This window comes from Camelus bactrianus, chromosome 10, assembly GCF_048773025.1.
Source record: "Camelus bactrianus isolate YW-2024 breed Bactrian camel chromosome 10, ASM4877302v1, whole genome shotgun sequence".
NCBI lineage: Eukaryota > Metazoa > Chordata > Mammalia > Artiodactyla > Camelidae > Camelus > Camelus bactrianus.
Genome location: NC_133548.1, coordinates 27987119 through 27994914, shown reverse-complemented (window position 1 = coordinate 27994914; position 7796 = coordinate 27987119). Strand labels below are relative to the sequence as shown.

At 39.6% G+C, this 7796-nt stretch overlaps 1 pseudogene; it reads right to left on the bottom strand.

Moving 5' to 3' along the window:
* Nucleotides 1-316: 316 nt before the first annotated feature.
* Nucleotides 317-1242, bottom strand: LOC105076546 (glyceraldehyde-3-phosphate dehydrogenase pseudogene; annotated as a pseudogene).
* Between the last annotated feature and the right edge of the window lie 6554 nt (nt 1243-7796).

The window sequence follows — 7796 nt, the reverse complement described above, 5'->3', positions numbered from 1 at the left end:
CTAGTCTGACCTGACTTATCCTTTGTAAAAACTCATCCTAGCTTCTGCTGACCTCCACTTCCATTTCTAAGTGTTCACAAGCTATTTCGTTTTCTTTTCTTTTTGCTTTTTGGCTGTGTACAGTGTTCTTTATTGATGATACATGACAAGGTAGGGTTCCCTGATCCCCTCTCCTGTTCTTCAGAAGGTCTGGGATGGAAACTGTTGAAGAGGCTCAGTGTGTTGGGAGATTGAGTTAGGGCAAGGACTCCTCAGCATCTGAGGGTCTCTTTCTCCCTCCTCTTGTTTGCACTGAGGCTGGTAGTCCAGGGAGCTCTTACTCCTTGGAAGCCATGTGGACCATGAAGCCCGCTACCCCACTGCTGTAGCCAAACTCATTGTGATCGCAGGAAATGAGACTGACAAGAGTCATGGAGGGCAACACCAGCCCCAGCATCAAAAGCGAAGGAGGGAGTATCATTGTTAAAGTCGCAGGAGTCATCCTGGTCCTCAGTACAACCCAGGATGTCCTTTAGGAGGCCCTCTCATCCCTGCTTCACTACCTTCTCAATGTCATCATATTTGGCAGCTTTCTCCAGGCCGCAGGTCAGACCCATGAGCAACATATTGGAGCTGGGACATGGAAGGCCATGCCAGTAAGCTTCCAGTTCAGCTCAGGGGTGACCTTGTCCACAGTCTTGGCAGTGCCAATAGAAGCAGGGATGATGTTCTAGACAGCCCTCCACAGCCAGCATGCCACAACTTCTCAGAGGAGCCATCTGTAATCTGGGTGGCAGTGATGGCATAGACTGTGGTCATGAGTCCCTCCATCATGGCAGAATCATCATGGATGACCTTGGCTAGAGGGGCCAAGCAGTTAGTGGTGGAGGAGGCATTGCTGACAGTCTTGAGGGTATTGTCCTCCACTTCTTGTGATTTATGCACAAACACAGGGGCATCGGCAAAAGGGCAGAGATGATGTTGACGCTTTTGGTTCCATTGTCGGTGAAATCCACAACATATTTGGCACTAGTGTCGCCCCATTTGATATGAGTGGGATCTTGCTCCTGGAAGATGAAGACTGGCCTTCCATTGATAACAAAGCGTTCCATTCTCAGTCTTGATTGTGGCATAACTTGCTATGGGTGGAATCCCTCTGGAACATGTAGATCATGTAGTTGTGACAATATCCATTTTGCCAGAGTTAAAAGCATCCCTGGTGACCAGGCATCCAACAAGGCCACAGCCATTTGCTCTGACCTTCACGACTGTGTCTCAGAGATGCAGCTGATGCTGCACAAAAAGATGCAACTGTCTGTCAAAGAGGGGAGACTAGAGAGCCCTGTTTTTTTTATATTTTTATTGAAGTATAGTCAATTTCTAGTATACAGCATAATGCTTCATATAGGAACATACATATATTCATTTTCATGTTCTTTTTCACCATAAGTTACTATAAGATATTGAATATAGTTCCCTGTGCTATACAGTATAAACTTGTTGTTTATCTGAGAGCCTTATTTTTAAAATACTTACCAAATTGTGCTTAAGATTCTCCTCAAGCTTCAAGGTCTAAAGTTTGTGTGTAGCTAACTATTGTCCTTTTAAAAAATAAGAACCACCACTGCCTATTTGCCCCTTTGTCGCACTAAGCCCATTTCTCTATGATGGTTCAAGACCACTGAAAACAGCACTATAATTTCAAACACAGGTTTTTAGTAGCCTGAAATGTAGCCTCATTTAACTCAGCAGGTGTTTTCTTATAATTCGTCCAGCTACACATAATGGGAAATTCTTCTTGCCAGTCATATTCATTATGCTTTTTTCTCTTGGTCTGAACATTATTCTCAATGCATAAAAATTATGTGTGTATAAAAATATATGAATATGTATATATAATTTTATTAGTTCATAAAAGATACCGTTAGGTGTCAAAATTTCAAGTTTACTTTATTACCCTTGCTCTGGAAATTGGTATCCACGCATCTGGGGTTGTAAATGTTATTCCCTCCTTGTTCCCAATTGATTTCATGAGTGAATCACTGGGCACCGCCTACACTTTGTTCTTGTGTCAGACCTGCAGTCCTCCACAGTAGCAATCAGTCTCACAGGTTTATCTGTGTATTTTTTTCCTTCCCCTTCAACATCCAATGTAATCATTTCTTTATGCCAGATAGAGTTTAGACAAATATATTCTTACCTTCTCTTATGAAAATTACTGTATCTGAGCATGATGGGTGAGGCTTTACAAATTTATATTCCTACAAATTAAGACATGTCAATTATAATAAATCCCTATTCATTAACAGTTCCTAATTTATTAGTATTCTTTAAAAAACTATTGTTTTTAAATTTTTTCATATTTTTCATAAATGAATCACGAAGTTTTGCCTTACATAGCTTTAACTCAGCAAGCCTTGTTAAGTTAGTGGCGGGAAGACGTCGTCTCTTTCTGTCTATGCTAGGTGCCTCAGACATCTCCGTAATAGAAGTATTTCATCATTTAAGACACTTTGTTCATCAAGTTAAATGCACATTAGAGAGCTAACTGGGAAAAAATAAAATTAGAACCCAACAAAGCCATTTGTTAAAGTGATCATAAGAAAGGATCTTGATGACTTTCTCCTGCACATTAGGCTGTGTGCTTTTGGTTTTGGTTTTTTGTTTTTCCCTTCCTTCTCTTATCCTTTTAGGTGGTCTGGAGTTCAGGATAATTGCAATTACCCCTCATTATTACATTCTTTGTGACTTGTAACCTTCACCTCTCTGCTTGCTTCCCCTCCCCCACGGCTTATAGGTGGGCGAAGGTAGAATGCCACTCACTGCCATTGCCTGGAAGTTTAAAGCTTTGATTCATCAACGCAAGCATCAAATATAAAACCCAGCTATCAGCATGGGTTATCTGCAAGACTTTTACCCGCAAATTGATTAGAAAGAAAGGAAAAAAGAGAAGAAATGTGATCTAGGCATACTTCATCTCTTCTAAAATTCCTGGGTCTAGTTTTTTGAGTGGAAGTGAATGAAGAGTCAACACTAGGAGAGTCAACACTACTTCTCTTTCTTCCCAGATATCCTTCACTGAGTTCAGATTGAATTTTTATTCTTACCTTTAGTAGTAAACAAATAATCTTTTGGTCCCATTTTCTGATCACTGCACCTTGATTTCCCCTTGAGAAAGTACCACTTTCCCGTTCTCTCAGTCTGTAGGATCCGGATGAGCATTGAACAGATGAATGGCTTCCCTCTGGCTATAGAGATTAGTATAGGGATGAACCCTTGACCCAAGCTGGTCCATTTAGAGCTAGTAATGGGGGATTCTGACAAAAAGAACAGAGAAGAAACATTTTTTCTCATGCAGTTGCCTAGAGAGTATAATACAAGTTTGGAAGCCTTGACATTTATTTTGCCAGCAAGAGGAAGTGTGAAGTCTAAGAAGGAAGCCCACACAGAGCAAAGCACAGCCAAGAGAGAAAAAGAGCACATTTTAGTCTTGATAAGGACTTTTGAGCACCTGGATTCACCTGCTCCTGAAGCTACGTATTTCGAAGAATCCTGAGTTACAAAATATATTAATGTCCTATTTTTATTTAAACCTGTGAAGATGGAAGGTTTCCTATCTCTTACAAATGAACGAGTCCTGTGTCGACTGAAATAAACGCGCAGCCTAAAAGTTAAGAATTATGTTTTATTTGGCGGGAGGACTCGAGCTGGGATGACAGCCTCTCAGATCGCTCTGAGGGACTGCTCCAAGAGGTAGGGGAGGAGCTAGGATATATAGGAGCTTTACAACAAAGACCAGGTAGTTGGAACAAGAAAAGATTGCTTGTTATCTAAAGAAAACCAGGCATCTCAAGTTAAAGAATTTAGCGCTTTTCTATGTATGGGAGGAAGCAAACATTTGGGCTGATTGAATTCATTCCTTTGACAAGCACCTTGCTATCTAGGGCCAGTATCCTGTCCTTTCTTATTCTGAGTCCCCTCCAGGTGCACCATTGTGAGTGGCTGCAGAGGCCAGGCTGCAGGCCTGTCCTCACTGGGGGGTGGCGGCAGCCGCTGATGACTTGGTTTCAGCATTCTTTGTTTACTGATGTGGTTGCAGTACTAATACATACTTTTCCTCCCAAAACACCTCTCTTTATTTTCTTGAGCGCTGGAAGACGTATCATTTATCTATTATTTAATTTTTTTCCTCTTTGAAAAATAAAAAAGCATACTTTGAGACTTATTTGTCTGTATTACCTCTTTTCATTAGCTTCATTCTCAGGTCACAGTTCGTTTGTTCGTTTGTTTGTTTTAATGATTACTGTATTCCTGTGCCCTGAAAAGTGATTGACACCATAGTAAGTGCTCTTACACATTTCTGCATTTCCTACATTGAAACTTTCTGCTCACATAGCCTCTGGCTCTTGTATGCCTCCTTGAAGTTATTCACCTGGTTTACATACCCTTTCTTAGGTACATGTGAAGTCCAGTCATTTTACTCTAAGCTTTAAACTTAACATAAAGATAAAGGCCTTGTTAATTAAGAAGGAAGTAAAAATCAATGTCTTGATAATGAGTGAGGGGGGCCTTAAATATCAGTAGTTGATTGCCTCACCTGCAAAGACTTTAGCATTAGTATTTAGAATTTTTTAGAATACTTAAAGTATTATAGTTTATTCATTTAAAAAAAAAAACTAAATCTTATTTATCCAACTGTTTGCTAATAATTCTTAAAAGCTTAAAAGGGCCTCTAGTCTTAAAACTTTTTACCAGTTCTCCTTTTTGAGACAAAAGATCAGGATACTTCTACTCACACTTCCCTTAACACATATTCCTTCCTTCCGCTTGCTCCTGCTCCTCCTTCTGCTTCTTTTGCTTCATTTGGCCAGCCAGTTTCCTTCTTTCAAAGAGCCTTCCTTACATTTGAATTGCAACACATTCCTTTTCAAAACTGATGATAAAATAGCAGCATTTTCTCCTATTCCTTTCTTTCAGTTTTCCATAATTTGGATCTCAGTGAGCTGTTACCATATACAAACAGCCTGGACCCTTGAGATGTTCTGGAATGAAGATAATTTGTACACATTGTGATTGTTAATAGAGAATTGGGTGTACAACACAATCATTACAACGCAGTGAAGATAATTCTAATTGGAGACACAAATAAAACCTGCTTCAGCTAGGAAATTGTTCAGAGACACATGTCATTTTTATGGGTCTCCTTGGGAAAGGGCAAGCCATGTCAAGAACTTACATTTGATATTAAGATATCAAATTACCAAATGATAACAACACCTTCAGGGAAATATGCTTAACTACTTACTCAAATCACATTTTAAACATTTCCCTCCAAGTAAGAATGTATCATTTTTAATATCCCGAGGCAAGTTTGTAAAGTTGGTTAAAAGGGTGAGAAGACATTAAAAAAAAAAACAAACACATTTTTGAAAGGAATACATAATCTTTGCATTGTGTGTAAGCGATAGCAGCCAACCAAGTCCAGAAAAAATATGTGTGGAAGGAATAAAGGAGGAAAATAATTTAAGGTGAATAGGGAGGAGAATGCAGTGGAAGTGTGACAAGGGGTCTTCTTTTAAGTTGTAGAAGATGTAGACCCTCATGAGGAGACTGTATTTGAAGAGGTGTCCAGAGAAAAGAGAAACACTAGGACACGTTGTTTTTCTTTTCAACGAATGTAAGGAATGCTGCAGTGAGTCACTGACCTCTCTTCAGGACTGAAGGAATTATGGCCCCAGATGCTGGGAGCACTGGCTGCTGACAGCTCTCAGCTGAGAACCCTCTCCAGATAGTGCCCTAGACTAGAGAGAGCTGCCCCTGGTAGGAACAGCCTGTATGCAATGACTGGTTGATCCTCGAGGCTAGAGGCCGAGACTCCTTGATGCAGGGAAGGCTAACTCTGGAGGGCTTCCCCAGCTTCCCTGTGGGGCCAGCTGCAGTATTTGCTGAAAATGAATCAAACTTGTCTCTGCCCAATTCTGCTTCCTTCCCATCCATTGCCTTCGTTGAGTGTCTCAGATAAACTTCCTGCGTGTTAATCTCCACTTCAAAGTCTACCTCCCAAGAAGCCCAGCCTGCCACAACCTGTGAAATTATTTCTCTGATTGCTAATGTTTACTGAGTAAATATTATGCATTAGGAACAATGTATACACTTTACATGGATTATTTAATTAGATATGCACAATTTGTAAGGGGGGTATTAATAATCATCTACAGTTTTCAGCCAAGGAAACTGAGGTCAAATGAGGTTAAATAAGTTGTTTTAAGTCCATGGATGAAGAGAGATGGGGTCCAGCATACGCTCCAGGGGACTATGGAGGGAGAGTTTCTCGTAAAAAACTGGGATAAGTAATCTTTAGGACTGTTGTCCCTAAAGTAGAATTAAGAGTCAACATTCAAGAGGGGATGTATCTAAAGTCCAATTTAAGTAAGTAATTGTAAAGCTCTTTGAATTACAATGATAAAGAGAGATTTTCAAGGATAAAAGTTGAACAATGAGTAAAAATATCTAAATGTGTCCCTAAGTTTGGAGCTTTAAAGTTCAGTTTTCATTCAATCTTGAAAAGTAGTTCTGTTTTGAGGATGCTTCTGATGACTTTCAATAGACATTAATTTCTTATATAAAAGTATAGGATTTTAAAATTATACGTCTTTGAGTTTGCACTTTATTTAAAAGAATTTGGAACTTTTACCAGTCTGTTTAACTCATTATTAGCATTGACTAGAGGAGAAAGGATTCCCTTAAAAAATAGTTTCCTTAATTTGTTTTTCCTTCTAAATTTAATACAAATCATGATTAACAAGAGATGGAAATATAAAATCATAGAAAATATAAATGAGCATTTGTCTCCGTTGTTTTTTAAAGCATGATATGATCGTACTTGCAGCTTTATATTCTTTTTAAACTTTATATTGTAATGATAATTTTTCATTTTATGAGCATTTTATATGCATTTTGATAGCTACATAATCTTTGCTGGACAAACATATAATTTTAGCTTAAATGAGAAGTGTCACTTAGGGAATGTCCTCTGGCCCCTGCAAACCCAGTCTACTCCAGACAATACTTGATTTGATCAAAATGACAAGAATTCAGTAGAAACTAGAGAGACCATCCTTTGCTTTGCAAGGAGGAATGTGCACAGAGAGCCACGTGTGACTACCGAGCATGGATTATGGGCCATTGGCATTAGCTATGTGATAGTAACGGTGGTCTTGTTGCACTCACCTTTGCCTGAAAATGATGCACTCAGCAGACCAGATCTGAGTGTTTGCTAACCAAGGAAACTGCCTTTGCTTAAAGCCCTTTAGTCATTTCCCATTCCCTGTGAGGTTAAAATGTACCGTCTGGGTTTTTTGTTCCCAACCATCTCATCTGTCTTGTCCTTCCTGATACCTTACTCCATACAGTCCACATGCTGTACCTTTTTTTGGTTTCTAGAGCTCACCAAACCCCTTGCAATATCACAGCCTTTGAAGATACCATTCTCCTGACCGTGGATGCCCTTTTCCCCACTGTTTCCACCTCATTTTTCAGTCCAACTCCCATTTGTCATCTGTGGCTCTTCTGAATTGTTATTTTCTCAGGAAGCCTCCTCTGAAATACAGATTAGTCAAATTTGACTAATAGTTTTAAACTCTCTTAGCATCTCCTTTGGGGTACTTGCCTCCGTTGTCATTGAACAATTCCATGCACGGTTTTCTATGGAGCAGATCCGTGCTTAAAGGGAAGGTTGATGGGGTAAAGACATGTTCAGTAAGTTACATGAGGTCAAGGGCCATATCTCTTTTTTTTCTCACTGTGACTTCTGTGCC